Consider the following 21,980-nt stretch of genomic DNA (forward strand, 5'->3'; position numbering starts at 1 on the left):
GGACAAACTCTAGAGAGATGAAGAAACTGGTAAGAATGCTGTCACAGATAATCCACATACGAAGCCACAATGGTTAGGGATTAAAGTGTTAAACGTGAAAGTGGAGAGAAATTATAGCATCCTGCATAAAGTTCAAAGAGAGGGATAATAGGATTAGCTAAAGAATTATCTAGGACAAGGAAGAAACACAGAACAGTAAAAGGGTCTTGAAGATTTTTCCCATCACCTGAAGCAATCAAGTTATCCTTTTCTGAGGTGGAAAAGTATATAAGGACAAAAAAGTTCAAACCATGATATTTAAAATGCTATAATTAGAATGATTTATTAATCATGAAAAAGGAGGTGCTGAGTATATCATTGAATATAGGAGACTGAAGTCCAGGAAGAAAGTTTCACTTAAGATACATCAGCTGTGTAAGAAGCATGTAATTTTCCTATTTTAATTCACATGATAAAAACAACTCTTTTCAAAATTTAAGTTTTGAGTTCACATTTTTAACAAAATAATAGTAAATTTGCAAAAATTTTATTTTTATTCAGAAAAAAAGAAAATTTGCTGTTTTGTTTTTAAGTTATAGAGATAAAACTAATATACAGCATAATATCAGTTTTAGGTATCAGCGCTTATTGCTTATAAGAACTCTGTTGTTTTTATTTTATTAAAGTAGAGCAACTTTTATATTTTCAGTAGAGCAACTTTGACCAAACCAAATATATTACCTACTATTTCCAAAAGTAAGGAGACTTGATATTAAACAAATTCAACTTCTAAAATTTAATATAAACAACGAGTTTTCTTTAAAGTTTTCTCACTATTTAAAGTGTAGTTCAGTTCAGTTCAGTCACTCAGACATGTCCAACTTTTTACAAACCCATGGACTGCATGGGTTTGCAAAAAGCACATGCAGCACGCCAGGCTTCCCTGTTGGTCACCAGCTACTAGAGCTCGCTCAAATTCTTGTCCATCGAGTCAGTCATGCCATCCAATCATCTCATCCTTTGTTGTCCACTTCTCCTCATGCCTTCAATATTTCCTGCATCACAGTTTTTTCCAACAAGTCAGTTCTTCGCAACAGCTGGCCAAAGTATTGGAGTTTTAGCTTCAGCATCAGTCCTTCCAATGAATATTCAGGACTGATTTCCTTTAGGATTGCCTGGTTTGACCTCCTTGTAGTCCAGTGGACTCACAAGAGTCCTCTCCAACAACACAGCTCAAAAACATCAATTCTTCATGTTCAGCTTTCTTTATGGTCCAATTCTCACATCCATACCTGACTACTGGAAAAACCATAGCTTTGTCCAGGCAGACCTATGTTGGCAAAGTAATTTCTCTGCTTTTTAACATGCTGTCTAAGTTAGTCATAGCTTTTCTTTCAAGGAGCAAGCGCCTTTTCATTTCATGGCTGCAATCACCATCTGCAGTGATTTTGGAGCCCAAGAAAATAAAGTCTGTCACTGTTTCCATTGTTCCCTCATTTATTTCCCATTGAGTGATAGGGCAAAATGCCATGATCTTAGATTTTTCAATGTTGAGTTTTAAGTCAGCATTTTCACTCTCTTCTTTCACTCATCAAGAGGCACTTTAGCTCCTCTTCACTTTCTGCCATAAGGATGGTGTCATCTGCACATCTGAGGTTATTGATATTTCTCCTGGCAATCTTGATTCCAGCTTGTGCTTCATCCAGCCCAGTGTTTCTCATGATGTGCTCTGCATATAAGTTAAATAAGCAGGGTGACAATATACAGCGTTGACATACTCCTTTCCCAATTTGAAACTATTCAGTTGCTCCATGTCCGATTCTAATTGTTGCTTCTTGACCTTCATACGATTTCTCAGGAGGCTGGTCACATGGTCTGGTATTCTCATCTCTTGAAGAATTTCCCACAGTTTGTTGTGAGCCATACAGTCAAAGGCTTGGCATAGTCAATAAAGCAGAAGTAGATGTTTTTCTGGAACTCTTGCTTTTTCTATGATCCAACAGATGTTGGAAATTTGATCTCAGTTCCTCTGTCTTTTCTAAATTTATCTTGAACATCTGGAAGTTCTTGGCTCACGTAGTTTTGAAGCCTGGGTTGGAAATTTTTGAGCATTACTTCATTAGCATGTGAGATGAAGACAATTATTCAGTAGTTTGAACATTCTTTGGCATTGCCTTTCTTTGAGATTGGAATGAAAACTGACCTTTCCAGTCCAGTGGCCACTGCTGAGTTTTCCAAATTTGCTGGCATACTGAGTACAGCACTTTCACAGCATCATCTTTTAGGATTTGAAATAGCTCAGTTGGAATTCCATCACCTCCACTTTGTCTGTAGTGATGCTTCCTAATGACCACTTGACTTCGGACTCCAGGATATCTGGCTCTTGGTGAGTGATCACACCATCGTGGTTATCTGGGTCATTGAGCTCTTTTTTTAATAGTTCTTCTGTGTATTCTTGCCACCTCTTCTTAATATCTTCTGCTTCTGTTAGGTCCATATCATTTCCCCCCTTTATTGTGCCCATCTTTGCATGAAATATTCCCTTGGTATCTCTAATTTCCTTGATGCGATCTCTCGTCTTTCCCATTCTATTGTTTTCCTCTTCCTTTGCATTGATCACTGAGCAAGGCTTTCTTATCTCTCCTTGCTATTCTTTGGAACTCTGCATTCAAATGGGTATACCTTTCCCTTTATCCTTTGCCTTTAGCTTCTCTTCTTTTCTCAGCTATTTGTAAGGCCTCCTCAGACAGTCATTTTCCCTTTTTGTATTTCTTTTTCTTGGGAGTTGTCTTGTCACTGCCTCCTCTACAAAGTAACAAACCTCCCTCCATAGTTCTTCAGGCACTCTATCAAATCTAATCCCTTGACTCTATTTGTCACTTCTACTCTATAATCATTGGAGTAGGAAATGGCAACCCACTCCCTCATTCATGCCTGGAGAATCCCATGGACAGAGAAGCCTGGCCAGCAACAGTCCATGGGGTCGCAAAGTGTTGACATGAATGAGTATGCATGCATGCATGTGCTGTATAATTGCAAGGGATATGATTTAGGTCATACCTGAATGGTCTAGCGGTTTTCTTCAATTTAAGTCTGAAATTTGCAATAAGGTCTTCATGACATGAGCCACAGTCAGCTCCTGGTTCCTGTTTATGATGACTGTATATAGATTCTCCATATTAGGCTGCAAAGTATATAATCAATCTGATTTCAATATTGAACATCTGGTGATGTCCATGTGTAGAGTCTTCTCTTGTGTTGTTGGAAGCAGGTGTTTTTTATGACCAGTGCATTCTCTTGGCAAAACCCTGTTAGACTTTGCCCTGCTTCATTTTGTACTCCAAGGCCAAACTTGCCTGTTACTACAGGTATCTCTTGACTTCCTACTTGTGCATTCCAGTCCCTTATGGTAAAAAGAACATATTTTTCAGGGATTAGTTCTAGAAGGTCTTGTAGGTCTTCATAGAACCATTCAACTTCAGCTTCTTCAACATTAGTGGTTGGGACATAGACTTGGGTTACTCTGATATTGAATGGTTTGCCTTGGAAACAAACATGATCATTCTGTCATTTTTGAGACTACACACAAGTACTGCATTTTGGACTCTTTTATTGACTATGAGGACTACTCATTTCTTCTAAGGGATTCTTGTCCACAGTAGTAGTTCTGAATTAAATTCACCCAGTCCAGCCCATTTTAGTTCACTGATCTCTAAAATGTAGATGTTCACTCTTGCCATCTCCTGTTTGACTGCTTCCAATTTGCCTTGTTTCATGGACCTAACATTCCAGGTTCCCATGCAGTATTGTTCTTTACAGCATCAGACTTTACTCCAGTCACCAGTCACATCCACAACTGGTGTGGTTTTCTCTTTGGCTCCATCCCTTCATTCTTTCTGGAGTTATTTCTCCACTCTTCTCCAGTAGTATTTGGTACCTACCCACCAAAGAAGTTCATCTTTCAGTGTCATATCTTTTTGCCTTTTCACACTGTTCATGGCGTTCTCAATGCAAGAATACTGAAGTGGTTTGCCATTCCCTTCTCTAGTGGACCATGTTTTTTAAAATTCTCCACTATTACCCATCCATTTTGGGTGGCCCTACATGGCATGGCTCTTAGTTTCATTGAGTTAGACAAGGCTGTGGTCCATTTGATCAATTTGGTTAGTTTTCTGTGACTGTTGATTTAATTCTGTCTGTCCTCTGATGGATAAGGATAAGAGACATTGGAAGCTTCCTGATTGGAGAGAATATTTTCTAAAAATTTAATAGTAGTTGCAATCTAATTTTTTTTTCTTAAAGAAAACCATCCAAGTTAGGAAAATCCACAGACCTCTCAAAGCAGAGTATCATAACACATAACAAAACACTCAACTTTGATATCACCTATTTCATTAAAGATCAATCAGACTGTTTCATATTTTAAAATGTCTTCAATGTTGCTCTTTTGCTGTCTACAGTCAGGAAAAGATATCTGTTCCTTCATAACAAATTACGGTTGAGCAGTTCCTTTTGAAAGAAACATGGAGAAGGAAATGGCAACCCACTCCAATATTCTTGTCTGGAAAATCCCATAGATGGAGGAACCTGATAGGCTAAAGTCCATGGGGTCACAAAGAGTTGGACAAGACTGAGTGACTTCATTTTCACTTTTTGAAAGAAAAATCTTCCTTTCCCACTGTTCTACAGAGTGGCCTTATTGTCAAGTAATGATATAAACCACTAACCTGGAAAGGATGGAAATAAACTTATTTTCATAGAGGAATTTAAACAATCTAATATAAATCCTTTGTATACATACTGATTTAACATTATCCCCTAAGATTAACACTTTCTTTAGAACTCTATAGAGATGCTGCACAAATCCATTTTAAAAGAGGTATTTTCTTGGCAATGTAGTTATGTATCAAATACTCTGTGTGTTCACTATATATTCAACACACACTAGCCACTAATCTTATAAAGATTTAAAAAAGTATACTTATTAAATAGTATACAAAAAAACTGTAGGAGAATGTCTAGTCTAGATTTTCATGCTTGTGCTTATTGGAGACAGTTCTCAGGAACCAGACCATAGAGCAGTGAGTAACGCAGGGTTACATAGAAGGAGAAATTACACTTTAATGCTGCTGTGACAGAAGCCTAATCTCCCAGAAAGGGCTCCAAAGCAGGGATGGCGCCCTTCAGAAGAGTCACAAATTGAGGGAGGTTATGCCTTAGTGTACCCGCGTCCATCAGTTTATAAAAGGAAGATACCCCCAGGGAGGAAGAATGCTTTTTGGGTAAGGCAGCACCATTGACTTCTGGCTTTCACAGACAGGGACAGGACTCTGAGCAATCGGCTACCTAGCAATCTCTGCAATTGAAAGAGGGAACATTCTTAAGGCAGTTCCTCTAAAGTCAAATGTAATATGATTCTTGTCACTCTCTGATTGTTAATAACGTTATGATATGCTTCCTGTACTTGTTCTTGGATTTATTACTCTTAAAACATAGTGATCCTAGAATCTCTGTAGTGAGTATATATTTTCTCAGTTTTGATGTATTGTGAGTCTTATTCTCTTCAAATATTGCCTCTGAAATTGCAGAGATTCTTAAGAATATTTTATACACCTTTCCTACTTGTTTAGTTAGGAGGAAAATTTTATGAAGAAAGAAAAATTTACTTTTCTCTCAAAGACTCTTTGAATTGTTCTTTATACAACTCTTCTTTCTTTTGAATGTTTTGTTACAATGATCCACCACTGGTACAAGTATATATTAATATGTGGATAAATTGTGACCATGGATCTTGAAAAACTAATTAACATTTTCATCAGGAGGATGATATTCTTAGAAGTGTGTTTACAAAGAATGCTTTACCGGTGACATTGAGTGGAAAAGTTGTGATAATCACTGAAATCAAGGAAAACACTTTATAATTAGTCAGGTGAGTAATGAATAGAGGTCTAAATTTAAGGGGGAAGTAGAGGAAGAATCAGGGGGAAAATGTCATGAACTGAAATGTTGATCTGAATTTAAAACAATCATATATTCCTTATGATGAGGATACAGCCTCTTTACTCCATCCATCTGTTCTCTGCCTGCTCAATCACTCAGTCATGTCTGACTCTTTGCAACACTATGAACTATAGTCCCCCAGGCTCCTCTATTCATGTGGTTCTCCAGGCAAGAATACCAGAATGGGTTGCCATTTACTCCTCCAGGGGATCTTCCCGACCCAGAGATCCAACCCACATCTCCTGCATCTCCTGCACTGGCAGGCAGATTCTTTACCACACACCACCTATATTCCATACTATGATTATAAATTGTCAAGGCTAAATTCTTATAGTCAAAGTTATTTTCAGTAGTAGTAGGAGTAGTAGGACATGTAGCTCAACTCCTCCCACAAATACAGCAGAAATGCTTCTGCATGTGCAGCAAGTCTCACAGACTATTGAATGCAGGCAGAAGATCTCAGACTTCTGAAGGGCAAGAAAATTTCCATGTAGCCAGATAGGACAAAAAAAGTGGGGGGGTGGGGAGAATAAAAAGAAAGTGAGAAAGGACTCAGGAATGGGACCTGCCCCCCTGCAAGGAAGCTGTGAAAGAAGAAAGCCTCCTTCACCCTGGGAAGCCCCCTCACCAATGAGGAGATCAGCTGGGACTGAAGGGGAGCTGCAGAAAATGATTCTTACAAACATAAATATTCCTTGCAATAGCACAAACATAGTGATTTGCTTGTGCTATGGTTTTACACATTTGAATAACATTGCTAGTGTAGAAATATTATATGTTGCCCTTTAATGTAATCACTGAGTAATGCTAAAATTGATATCATTTCTGTCAAAAAGGTGCAAAGTATAACCAAACATAAATAAATAAACAAAATTTTAAAAATAACACATTTCCCAGGCACTGATGAGTAAAGTGTAAAGTGTGTTTTCAGTGTATCGTAACATACCACAGCAGGGTTCTTCATAGGAAATGCTACAATGAATATTCCATTGAAGCAATGAACTGTAATAGGAATTCCATTTTACACATGAATGTATACTGTGTGATAATCTCAGATCTATTTATTCAACAGCTGGACCTCAAGATTAGAATGAAAGTGACAAGAGTACAGAGAATTATATTCCTGCAGTGTAAGAAAATTCCTATTAACCTTTAATGACCTATTTTTCTCGGGCTTTTAGTTTAAAATTCTGATATAATCTATTGGTAATTTTGTTTTACTTTAAAACATAGTGTACAGAAGCAAACATATGTATCTTATTAATAATAGCCATTTTAATTTAGAAGTGAGTCCAAGGCCAGGGTGGTATTGCAAGAATAATTTTGAAGTGCACAGGGAAACCTACAGAATAATGCATGCAAAACATGAAAGTATTGGATGCCAGCATAATGCACAGCAGTGTACAAACAGAAGTTAAATTTCAGTACTATATTACTTTCTGTACCCCTTAATACTGCCTCAGTTCATCTACCTGCACACCTCTCATATTAAAGCAATAACAAAATCTTTCATGACTGACTAATGAGTTCTGTTATTAGTTTAATTATTGTCTGGCCACTTAGAAGCTCAACTTATTGGAAAGGAAATAGTGAGTACTACATCAGGCAACTCCCCTTGGCTCACATGTTATTCAGGACACTACCTCATGGACTTATTACTTTTGCTATTTTACACGCAAGTAGGATCTAAACATTTCATTAGTGAATTCTGTTATATACAATAACATGCAAATATTTATTTTGTGAATTTTTAAATGATGACTCTTATAAATCTTTCTCCACTTGATTATTTGTTTATCTGGATTTGATATTAAAATTAAAAATAATAATACTCATTATATTCCAGATTCTATGCTAAATATTTGATATGTATAAGTTCATACAAAACATGGTTCATGCTTTTAAAAATATCTTAATAGGAAAAGTAGAACATGAGATGGAATAGTTAGAATTTAAGTAAACATTGAGTAACTGCCATAATAGCAGAAAAGCCTTGACATACAAAAGATATGAAGTTAGAAAATTTTTTATTCTGAGTATAGTGGCCAAGGTAGGCTTAGAAAGGTGAGCTGGACCTAAAAGAACAGATATGCTTTTAAGAGACAGTGAGGAAAGATGAGAGCTAGTTGGGGTTTTATACAGATTGAGTTATAGGTACTTCTAGAATACTCAGAAAATTATGTGAATAGGAATCTGACATTTAATCCTGGATCTTAGAGATTGAAAAGGGTCAATATGAGGTGCTAACAAAAGAAATGGGAATAAAGTATACTACAGAACAAGAAAATGTAGATAAAAGTTAGTCTTTGGGAAGACCTTTCAATGATCGTGGGAAGTATGTTGACTGACAGAAGGAAATTCAATGAATCAGAAAGAGAAGAGGAAAGTCTGGAGACAAGATGAAAGTGTCATAGGATGAATGCAGGCAATTCAAGGTGGACTGCACAAACTCAAGCAGGGCCAAGAAAGGTGTATACAGTTTGATAATTAGGAGAGCATGTTTGATTTATAAAAGAGTGAAGTCAGAGAACAAGCAATTAAGAGATAACAATACCGCTTAACCTGTTTAACATCTTATTGTTTGATAACCTCCCATGCATAACAATGGTGATGATTCTTAAAACTAATTCAAACCTAAGAAGATTCAAGAGACTGTTAAAAAAAATTAGGGTTAGGGTTATAATAATTTACACATACTGACATTTGTTTTCTAAGTGTTGCTCATAGAGCCCTATGTGTATTAACTTATTCATTCCTCCCAACATCATTATTACCTCCACTATCAGATAAGTAAACAGGAACAGAAGCATTAGGTAACTTGACTAATATCAGAAAAATAGTAAACAAACAATCCAGGAAAGTCAAACCCTCTGATTCCAGAATCTACGAATTTAAGTACTAAATTATGGCTTTTGTTGGTGCTATTGGTTTTTTTTTTTTTATTTTACTTGTTTTTCATGATTTTATTGATTAGTTCACAAAATTCAGTTTAGTTCAGTCACTCAGCCGTGTCCAACTCTTTGCGACCCCATGAACTGCAGCATGCCAGGCCTCCCTGCCCATCACCAACTCCTGGAGTCCACCTAAACCCATGTCCATTGTGATGCCATCCAACCATCTCATCCTCTGTCGTCCCCTTCTCCTCCTGCCCTCAATCTTTCTCAGCATCAGGGTCTTTTCAAATAAATCAGCTCTTCACATCAAGTGGCCAAAGTATTTATCCAATAAAATAAATCATGGAAAATTGAGGGCAAAAGGATCTAATTTCGAGTAATTATTGAATCTGGTGTTTCAAAAATCAACATATTGCAAATCTGTTTCTTTTTAAAAAACTTTTTCTTAATAATTTTACCCTCCTCACAATATATTTCTATTATTCTTTGCAATTTTTAGTTTCAGTTCTAAATAATTAGTTAATATACTAACAGAGTCAAAAATACCTGTCCCTTTCACCCACTCTGTTGGCCAACAAATAGTTAATTATTACTCTGTGATATACTTTATACTGAGTATGTAGAATATGTGTGTATAGCATGTAGAAAGTGAAAGTGAAGTTGCTCAGTCTTGTGTAACTCTTTGCAACCCCATGGACTGTAGCCTACCAGGCTGCTCCATCCATAGGGCTTTCCAGGCAAGAATACACAAAATTATGCCACTTTTCAGCCTATATCCTGCATGCTTGTTACTGTAAGACCTAATTTGACAGTGGTTTTTTTATACAGTTAACAAGTATATTTGGGGGGAAAATGAATGAAATTGATGATCAATTTTTTCTGAGCTATTAACAAAGCTATTCAAAGCAGGAAAAAAAGGATATTTTCTTTCTTTCTTTCTTTCTTTTTTCTGGTATGTTCAGAAATAGCATGAAAAAAAGAAGGAGCAGGGAACACAAAAACTAATAATATAACACAATAAGAATAGTATTCCTGCATTCTAGGTTAAGTTCCTTAAAAATATACTAAAGTACATCCATTTCTTATGTTTCTTAATCTAAACCTGCATTTTACCACTAAAATTCTCTTTGATAAACTGGAAGTTCAAATTTACATATAGAAGAATGAAATTATAGTTTTAAAATTATAAAACAACTTGTCATTCTCATAAATTGATATTAAGAACATATGAAGACAATTTAATTGAATTCAACTGACCTTGTTTATGAAACATTATTCTGGTAAAATCTATCATATCTTACAATGGAACATCTGGCAGGCTACATGACTTTTATTAAATTTGGCTTTTTCTAATACAGGGCATGGTAAAGCTTCAACTTAATGAAAATGGATGGCTGATGCCAATCATTTGTTCCCTGACAGCTGACATATACACATTTATTTGGATGATCTGGGGCTATGTGGCATCCAAAGAAAACAAGCAATGTCATTGAAGTGAAAATTGAATAACGTTATACCTATATATGTATGTATGTATATATATATATGTATCATTTGGAACTGATCTCTTGATATAATCTCATTCTACATGTAATGAAAAGTACCAGAATAGTGAGACAGTCAATTCCTAAGCAGGTTGATAAGAAGTCCAGGTGTCCCTAAGGAGAGAGGGGTCTGGAATTCTCAAGGAGGAGGAAAGGACAAATTTTTTTTCCCTCTACAATCCTTAGGATTATATAACAATAATGTATACTGCTTGAAGACAGTTTCTGGAAAAACCTTCTGGCTAATCCTGTTATCTTAAAATGTAAATTATGGGAGTAGGGCTAGTAAGGTCTTTACAACCTCCAGACATCCTTTTGATTCACTCTAATAAGTAAAAGCAAGGGGGTACTCTTTCTGCCCGCTTTTGATGTCTACATCAGAAACTTTCTCTATCCCTTTTATACTTTAATAAAACTCTATTACACAAAAGCTCTGAGCGATCAAACCTCGCCTCTGGCCCTGGATTGAATTCTTCTCCTCCAGAGGCCAAGAATCCTGGCGTCTTTTGTGGTTCAGCAACAACCTTTCAATAGGAAAATAGGAAGCAAATAATTGACAGAAGAAGTCCCTATGTAATTATAAATTGAGGAATTCTAGCCCTGGCACTGCTTGTCAATCTTCTAACATTCTGGAACAGAACAAGAATGCATAGAGTGACAGTCATTCTGTCTGTGCCTTTTACCTTTGCCACAATCTCAGAATGTTATCTCTTTATCCTAATACCATACACATCTTCTTCAACATAATATCTTTCTGCCCTTTTAATGCCATTGGAGTGTTTTTCTTTATACAAACAAATTAGGTCTCCAGATTATATTTTCTCCATAATTTTGCCTTCACTGAGTGCAGATTATGATCCTTGAGACCAATATTGTAACAATCCCAAGGAACAAGATCAGGGATTACTTGAGAAATCTCAAAGTTCAAGGCATTCTTCCTGTTAGAGTTTTCATTTTGTTTCATATCAAGCATGAAGATCAATATGGATCACATACCAAATCAAATGCTTTTATAAGTTTAAACATGATTATAATATTGCTTTTAAAATGTATTTGCTATAATTTACTCACTTAAAATCAGACAGGGCTTCCTTTTATCAATCAGCTAGCATGTTCATAAATTCTTCCAAAATTTGAAAATCTAAACTTCAATATGCCTTAGAAAGTTGGGTCATCAAAAAAGCAAGAGAGTTCCAGAAGAACATCTATTTTTGCTTTATTGACTATGCCAAAGCCTTTGACTGTGTGGATCACAACAAACTGTGGAAAATTCTTCAAGAGATGGGAACACCAGACCACCTGACCAGCCTCCTGAGAAATCTGTATGCAGGTCAAGAAGCAACAGCTAGAATCAGACATGGAGCAACAGACTAGCTCCAAATTGGGAAAGGAGTATGTCAAGGCTGTATATTGTCACAGCCTGCTTATTTAGCATATATGCAGAGTACATCATGAGAAATGCTGGGCTGGATGAAGCACAAGCTGGAATCTAGATTGCTTGGAGAAATATCAATAACCCCAAATATGCATATGACACCACCCTTGTGGCAGAAAGTGAAGAAGAACTAAAGAGCCTCTTGATGAAAGTGAAAGAAGAAAGTGAAAAAGCTGGTTTAAATCTCAACAATCAAAAAATTGAGATCATGGTATCCGGTCTCATCACTTCATGGCCAATAGATGGGGAAACAATGGAAACAGTGACAGATTTTATATTCTTGGGCTCCAAAATCACTGCAGATGGTGATTGCAGCCGTGAAATTAAAAGATGCTTGCTCCTTGGAAGAAAAGCTATGGCCAACATAGACAGTATATTAAAAAGCAGAGACATTACTTTGCTGACAAAGGTCCATCTAGTCAAAGCTATGGTTTCTCCAGTAGCCATGTGTGGATGTGAGAGTTGGACTATAAAGAAAGCTGAGAACCAAAAAATTGATGCTTTTGAACTGTGTTATTGGAGAAGACTCTTGAGAGACCCTTGGACTGCAAGGAGATTAAACCAGTCAATCCTAAAGAAGATCAGTCCTGAATATCCATTGGAAGGACTGATGCTGAAGCTGAAACGCCAATACTCTGACCACCTGATGTGAAAAACTGACGTGTTGGAAAAGACCCTGATGCTGGCAAAGATTGAAGGCAGGAGGAGAAGTGGATGACAGAGGATGAGATGGCTGGATGACATGACTTTAGCAAGCTCAGGGAGCTGGTGATGGACAGGAAAGCCTGGTACCCTGCAGTCCATGGGGTCACAAAGAGTTGGACATGACTGAGCAATTGAACTGAACTGAACTGAATTGAACTGAAAATGTATTATTTTCAAATATGATATTCAGCCTCAGCAGCTGTTTTCTGCTCTCTTTCTTGGTGTGACTCAGTTTTCTTAGTTCCGACCATTTTTGAGCCCAAACTCTTACGCTGACACCCTCAATACTATAATATTGCATCACAGGCCTCTTTCAGTAAACTTGGAATTGTAAAAACTGTTCACAGAAAGAAATCTAAAATAAATGTGTATTTTTCTGATGTTTCCCTTTTTGAAGCATTGAATCCGTCAAACTTGATTTAAACTGATGATCTTTCAATGTCTTTAAATAATGTTTTGTTAAAATTCTGCCCAATACTTTGCTTCAAAAGAAGGGTTAGCCCCCAATGTCTGGTGTGTTTGTGCCTTTCTATTCAGGAACTTTAATTTTTCCTTTACATACAGAATACATTAACACAGTCAGGGTCCACTCTACATATCATGTTACATATAAATTCCTAAGTAACTTAAGGCAGCTCTGAATACTGTCCTATTTTTACTACCATCATAGACTCTCCCACACAATGTTCTCTTTCACATGTATGTTTATTTGATTTTAGAGAACACACTAACCCTAGTATCATTTGCAAACTTAGTTCCCAGCAGAAGGTAGATGATCAGAACGATCTTGAGTAAAGAAGACTATGTCTGCAAATTCATGTTTATTATAATTATCAAAATCTTAGACTATTTGAGAGAAGTTTCCTTATCCTTTATAGAATCCAGTAATTTTGAGGTCATTGTAACACTAGGCAGAACAGCTATACTGATAATCTAGTTGAAATAAATTTTGCATTTAAAATGCCTCATTTTAAGAGATTTTTAAATTGTAAATTAGAGTTATGTCATAAACTCCAGGGGCTTCCTACATAGCTCAGTCAGTAAAGCATCTGCCTGCAATGCAGGAGACATGGGTTCAATTCCTGGGTCGGAAAATTCCCCTGGAGAAGGAAATGGCAACCCACTCCAATATTCTTGCCTAGAGAATCCCATGGACAGAGGAGACTGGCAGGTTGCAATTTATGGGATCACAAGAGTCCGACACAACTCAGCGCTATCGTCTTCTTCTTCATAAACTCCAAAATATTTCTTAAATGCAGTTTAAAAAAAATTACTTTAGGGTACCATTTACCAAATATTTTATGAATGCAATAATGTATCATAATCAGGATATAATAAAAAGATTAGATATTTTTATAATCCTAGAGAAGTATCATTTCTATGCTATATTTAGTAACAATAGTAATATCTGTCAGATGTTTCTGACAATATTTTAAACTTGACAGAATAAGTATGACATAAAGTTATTTAGTGCTATGGTATTTAAATGAGTAGCATTATTCTGTTTTGGTAATCAACAACTCATGCATTTTGTTAGGCTAAATTGATGCTAATAGAAAAAAAATCATTTGAATATACATAACTGACTGGCCCTAAAGAGAGTAAATGCTTAGTTAAATTATCATGGCAAAAAATGATATTTAAGGAAACAAGAAGAATAAATATAACTTCCACAGTAGGAGAGGGAGTAAATGATATTCCATACAGAGAAAAACATAACAAAACAAGCTCGTGTTAAATACAAGTACACACATTTGAAAGAGTGGAGAGAAAGAAAAGGCTGAAAGTGGGCATAAATTATATTTGTCATCTGAAGAGTTTTGATTTTTGAATTTTATAATGTTATGTAAGAGAAGTTAAAAAAGTATTTTAACCCAGATGGCTGACATGATCTGATAAAATTTGAGAATTATTACTCTGACAACTATACATGAAGTGATGGCATTAAGAGAAAAAGAGGAAAGACCAATTCAGATCTCATTTCAATAATCCAGTAAGCAGTAGCAGTAGAAATGGAAAGGAGTAGATGGAAGCAATTTGACTTGGTTTACTGTCAATATATGGATGGAGGAAGAGAAAGATTCAGTAATGACTCAATTCAATCTGACAGGCGATTGAATACAAAATGATAAAGCACTTGTAGCTATAGTTTTAAAATATAACCATTAGAGTTTGATTTATTAATTGGCAGAATAGGTTTTCAGATAGTTAGATATTTTCAGGAACTGATTTTATGAGCCCAATTCTTGCATCTCCTCATATCTAGAAAAGCACTAAATTCTTTCAGAGTGATGTCTGCTCCTCATGACTAGCAGAAACCTTCTGCAAAAATATGTGCTTGATGGCATGAACTTCCGCTTCACTGAAATTACGTATATAATGACCTTCTCCTCTCCAGATGTTTGGAGCAGTTTCTCAGAGCTATCTGAAATGCTGTCTCCCAGGTCACAGTCCTCATTTTGCTCCAAATAAAACTTAGTTTGCAACTCTCACATTTTGCATTTTTTAAGTCAGAAATTGCTGCATAAAATTTATTTTCTAAAAGGTTAGGAACATCAGATCCACAGATAATAAAATGTGATACAAACTCATTGTAAAATAACATATTTGGCAATAATTACATAAATGCTACATATTTTTCAACATTTAGTTTCATATTACATACAAATTATGGAAGACCTCACTATTTCAATACAAAGCTGATACCATAAATGATCTTATCTTATTTCATTTTAGCATGAGAAATAATACTATGCAAGTGCCAGAACAACTCTAGAATATGACTACTGCTTGCATTACATATATATACTATATGTACTATATGTCTGTTAAGGCTTCCTTGACAGATTAACATAATGTCTCCAGCATATTCTGCTATGTGGCATAATGATTCTGGCATTCAAAATCAAAGACCCAACTATGTACATATTTCCTTTGATTAAAAACAAACAAAATCTACCTGTCAAAGCATTCCAGTAATATATTAATTGAATACTAAAATACTTGTAAATCTCTTCCAATAATTTTTATAGTTATTTTATTAATAAAACAGCTTTTCAGTTCCAGAAAAGTATATAGTTGTAGTCAGACTATAGTCTAGAATAATTGCTCAGTACATTTGTCTCATTATCTTAGTGTTTCAACCCATATTTTGTTATCTATATACCAATAATTGATTTGTCATAAAGAGTAATTGCAACAGTGGTTTTTCTTGGCAATTCTTCATCCAAGCATACCAAGACCAACATGTTTTTCATTAGCTCACAGCACAAATAGTTCACAGTTAGGGTGTCTGTACAGAACTTCTTGCTGAATTTCATTATTTGATCTGCTTTGACATAGGAAAGATTATTATACCAGTGTGCTGACAAACCCTACATGTGCTGTTGCAACTTTTAATCAACATCATAGTTAATATTCATCTGGTGTTTCTCAACTGTGTACCACAGGAGGGTATACAAATCATTACAGCTAACTGAGATCAGTTTGATGACTTGGACAAATATTAGAAGTGATGCTGCTTATGGTGGCAATTTATGACTTGATCCACATTAAGAAATTTTGAGTAATTTTTTTTCACTTGTGCAGTGTGTATGTGGCAAAAATTATTTGGTTATTTGTCATAGGACTTCTTTACTGCTTACCATTTTTCTGTTGTATCTGATTTTGTTCTCCTTTTAAATTCATTATTACTGCATTTAAATTTGTATTAATATTTGCATTATTATATTGCATTATTATCTTTAGATGCATTATTATAACTTTATATTGAAACATCAAAACAATGAAACAAATTTCAGAAAATTCAGTAAAAATGTTTAGGTAATAGGAATGAAAATTAAATAGCCCTATGGTATTTCACCCATTCTACCTATGTAAATAAACTTGAGGCAGCAAAAGTTTCTACATTTAGACTTCACAAAGACAACATCTATCTGAGAAGACATGTCCTAGTCACAAGGAGTTAGTATAAATGTGAAAAATATGTTATTTTCATGTTTAGGTTGTGTAAATCAAACCACGCCTTCATAACTGGCTATTTACTTCTGATCCTTGGGTTCTCCTAGAGTCAGTTTTTTTTTTTAAGCCAGAGAATTCTAGCTACAGTGTGATGCACTAATCAACTTTAAATCAAATGTTTAACAATATAATGGATTGAATAAAATGATATGATGATTTACAACAGACATTTCTGTGTTGTCATAAGTAATGAAGTTGTGAGCAGCAGTTGTGAGCAGCAGTTTTTGGACTGTCTACCAAAGGTAAAGTCAGTCTGCCATAAATGCTTAAAATTTAACTTAAAAAGATAAAGCAGAATAAATTAAGCTCATGTTTAAGTATGAAGTATTAACTTTAATATGTCATCAACATATTTTTATTATATACAATCAACACACCCACCACTTTCACTTCAAGTTCAGGAGAAATAGATATCTTCTTAGCATGTAACAACTTTTTCATATATAACTATTCCAAATGTTACCTTTCAGGAAAGCAAAATATTCTCAATCCAATTTCAGAATAGCTATAAACACTGTAAAGACATTTCATTTTACATAGTTGTAGAAAAGACTAACATGACATTCTCAAGTCTGCTCGAGATTTTATGTTCCATGGGGTTTTCTCACGTCTTTATGTGTGCACATGGTCTCCGCTGGCCAAGAACATGTGGGTAGCTTGGGCCCGCTTTAGTCTCTGGTATGTATATACACAGTTTCTGGTCAACTCAGGATATGGGAATAACATCAATTTTGGCTAAGATATGACTCTCTCACTTCTAAAACTCCCTTTCAAATTTTCTAACAAATTCACTTGCTCACTTCTTGAGCCTAACAAAACCACAACCACCGGCTAGTGAAGACTGCAGGTGTCCTGTTTGCTTGCCACTAAGACCACACTTTAACTGACAATGCTCCACAGCAACTGAGCCTCTCCTAGCAGCAAGGGCAAGACAGTTGAAATGGTTTCACCGCCTGGCCCACGCTTGTCAAACAATTAGGCTGACAGAGACAGGTGGGGGTGGCAGCCACTGTTTTTACTGAACTTTACAAAGATAACCTAGATTTCAGCAGAGACTTGATGGCCAGCAAAATAGTTCAGATCATTCAAAATAAAGCTTCCATTTGAAGTCAAATGTCAATGTAAACATGTTTCTATTATATTCAAAGCCATAATAGATATAAAAGTTATAAAAGAATCAATATATCCCTCACAAAACAGACAGAAACTAATAAACCATTTGTTTACTATATGACTAGCACTTGAGTCCTCCAAGCTACAATCTTTTCATCTTTGAAACAGGGTCAGTGTAAGCACATGGATTAAATATACAGATGTGATATTGGTGAAAGACAGTATTTATTTAAAGCATTCTATCATGTCAAACTATAAATTGTAATCTCTCCTCAGGAAATTGTTTCCCATAACTTTTTTTGCTTATTTGTTTCCCATAACTTTTAATCAATTGTTTTCACTCTTTGGTTTCTAAGTTGTCCATCATGACAATAAAATTTCAATAAAGACCTGATCAACAGTAATTATAGTAGATTACTCTGCAAGCCCTATAAACCATAGATTTATGTTACCTTTATCCTGCTATTCATTTGACATATGACATCATAGACAAAAATATCAAATATATTCATAAATAGATTTTCTATGACACTGTTTCATTAGGCAAATTTCCCCACATTAATTTAAAATAATATTTTCTGACTATGTACAGAATAAATTCTAATACAAAGTTTTGAAACATCAGAAAATAATTCAAAATAACAAGCATCTCAAAACACATCTGCAATAGAAATTATGAACATTATTTTCTTTTTAAAAACTTGAGTTTTTAAAAAAAAAAAAAAAAACTTGAGTTTTAAACAATGTTAAAGTATCATAGTTTATTCTGATATTTTAATTACTGTCTGGTAAAATTTTTTTTTTCCATTTGCCTAAAATCTGCTTGCCATTCCTTTTTATACTTTTAGGATTTTTCATCAGTTGTTTGTCAAATACCATATTTTTGTTTAGAATAAAGCCCCATCCAAAAATATGCTTAACTAGTGTATAAAGAAACCAGAAGGACAGTAAACCCCATCAAAAGGAACTAGATAAAAGGAGTATTTAGAATACACCTTATTTCATTTTGTTTAATATACTGCACGTTGAAAATATTGGTTTTACAATGTGAAGGTTTGTAGCAACGCTGCTTAGAGTAAACTTATTGGAGCCATTTTTTTTTTTTCAACAGCATTCGCTCACTTAATATCTCTATATCACAAATTGGTAATTCTAACATTGCAAACTTCTATTAGTATGGTGATCTGTGATCAGTAATCTTTGATTTTATTACTATGACACTGAAGTTTCAGATGATGGTTAGCAGTTTTTAGCAATAAGGTATTTTTAATTAAGGTATAAACTTGTTTAAGACATAACTCTATTACATACTTTGTAGGCTATAATATAATCAGAACTTTTACATACATTGGAAAAAAAATTGTGGGACTCACTTGACTGTGATATTTGCTCTTTACTGGTGGTCTGCAAAGGGGTCCAAAATACCTCCAAGGTATGCCTACGTAAAGGTTGAGGAAAGAGTATTCAAGTCAGATTTTTAATTTATATTCAAAATAAAACCATAAGTTTGAGGTTGTAATTTTCTATACTGAACAAAGCCCAGAAATACTAACATCTCTGTGCTTCCCTGGTAACTCAGCTGGTAAAGAATCTGCCTGCAATGCAGGAGACCCCAATTTGATTCCTGGGTCAAGAAGTTCTCCTGGAGAAGGGATAGACGACCCACTCCAGTATTCTTGGGCATGTTTCTTAATGGTAGGCTTGCCATACTTATCAAATGATATCTATTGTCAGTTTCCTTGTAAAACTGACATGCAACAAAATTAATTTCAAAAGATTAAAATACAATTGGTGTATTCTTCAATCACCATGTAATCAATTAGAAATAAACAACAAAGCATCTATAAAGGCAGTGAGTATCTATAAATCTAACAATTTAACTCTATACAGCCAATTGTTAAGGAATAAGCTGCAAAGGATATTATAAAACTGTAGAAATTCAAAGATAATGAAAGCACAACATACTAAAAATTTTTGGACCATCTTAACCTGCACTTAGGAGAAAATTTATAGCTTTAACATACACTAAGGAAGTTTTGAAATAAAAAATATATATAACCTTTCATTATGGGAAGCTAGAACAACAATAAAAGTTTAACCCCAAAATACAAATATATGCTGTCAACAAAATAAACAAACAAAAATCTCACTTTATATTTATGGTGTATATAAACTGAAAGTTAAAGGGTACAAAAATATATTCTATGCAATGCCAATGAAAATAGAGCAGAGGTAGTTATATGAGACAAAATATATTTTAAGGCAATAATCATCACAAGAGAAAAAAGAACTTTATATAATGATAAAGAGACCAACAATATTGCTGTTGTTCAGTTGGTAAATCAAGTCTGACTGTTTCATGAAACCATGGATTGTAGCCTAATGGGTTCCTAATGGTCCACAGGATTCTCTAGGTAAGAATATTGGAATGAATTGCCATTTCCTTCTCCAGGTGATCTTTCCAACCCAGAGATTGAACCGTGTCTCCTGCACTGGCAGGTGGATTCTTTACTGGCAGCCATCAGGGAGGCCCAACTCATCAGTAATATATATCAATAATAATCATAAATATATGTGCACCCAACATCAGAGCATTTAAATATATAAAGCAAACACTGACAGAAGTGAAGAAAAAACAGACAGAAGTAGATTAATAGTAGGTGATTTCAATATCTCATTTTAAATAATGGACAGATCAACTCTGTTTTTAATTGATCAATATCACTTTTGGTTTCTCTCATTCAACAAGTCAATCTCCTGTACGTCTTTCTTTAGAATACTTTGATTATAACTGTGTGTGTGGAAGTGTGTGTATATGTCCCATTATTTCTGTAACTACCTGCTTGATGTGCTTGATATCCTCCCTCTAGAACACAGGCAGAAATCACCCCTAACAAGAAGTCAACACAAACCATTTAACCAACCTTTTCTTCCAGGGGCAAAAGCAAAAGGAAGAAGGAATGTAACCCTAAAGTTTGGGAAAAGGAGAACTCAATTGGAGCAAGTTTGGAAAAAGATGAAGAGACAGATAAACACAGCACAAATGAAAGAATAAGTTAGAAACTCATATGACAAATAAATGACGAGGAAATAAACAATCTACCTGAAAGATAATTCAGAATAATGATAGTAAAGATGCTCCAAAGACTTGAAAATAGAATGGAGAAAATGCAAGAAACAAATAACAGTTAATACAATCACCAAGGACATAGAAAAATAAAGAAACAGCAAACAGAGATTAATAACACAATTACTGAAATTAAAAATAGTCTAGAAGGAACCAATAGTAGAGTAACTGAGGCAGAAGAATGGATAAGTGAGCTGGAAGATAGAATGGTGGAAATAACTGCTGAAGAGCAGAATAAAGGGAAAAGAATGGAAAAAAATAAGGATAGGCTCAGAAATCTTTGGGACAATATTAAATGCACCAACATTCAAATTATAGGGGTCCCAGAGAAAGAAGAAAAAAAATAGGCACTAAGAAAATTTTTGAAGAAATTATAGTTGAAAATTTCCCCAACATGGGAAAGGAAACAGTCAGTTAAGCCCAAGAAGCACAGAGTCCCTTATAGGAGAAACCCAAGGAGAAACACATTGAGACACATATTATTAATCAAGCTAACAGAGATTAAGCACAAAGAAATAATATTAAAAGCAGCAAGGGAAAAGCAACAAGTAACATAGAAGGGAAAACCCATATGATTAACAGGATCTTTCAGTAGAAATTCTGCAGACTAGAAGGGAATGGTAGGATATATTTAAAGTACTGAAAGAAAAAAATCTACAACCATTATTAGTATACCCAGCAAAGATCTCATTCAAAATGTATGGAGAAATCAAAAGCTTTACAGACAAACAAAAGTTAAGAGAATTTATCACCACCAAACCAATCTTACAAAAAATACTAAATGGACTTATATAGCCAGTAAACACAAAAGAAATGGAAGACCTACAAAAACAAACCAATAACTATTAAGAAAATGCCAATATGGACATATATATCAATAATTACCTTAAATGTAAACAGATTAAATGCACCAACCAAAAGATACAGACTGTCTGAATGGATACAAAAACAAGATCCATATATATGCTGCCTACAAGAGACCCACTTCAGACCTACAAGAGACACATTCAAACTGAAAGTAAAAGGATGAAAAAAGATATTCCGTATGAATGGAAACCAAAAGAAAGCCAGGGTGGCAATTCTTATTCAGACAAAATAGACTTTAAAATAAAGAATATTATAAGAGAAAAAGAAGGACACTATATAAGGGTCAAAAGATCAAT

The sequence above is a fragment of the Cervus canadensis genome, chromosome 15 (assembly GCF_019320065.1).
Source record: "Cervus canadensis isolate Bull #8, Minnesota chromosome 15, ASM1932006v1, whole genome shotgun sequence".
In the NCBI taxonomy this organism is placed as follows: domain Eukaryota; kingdom Metazoa; phylum Chordata; class Mammalia; order Artiodactyla; family Cervidae; genus Cervus; species Cervus canadensis.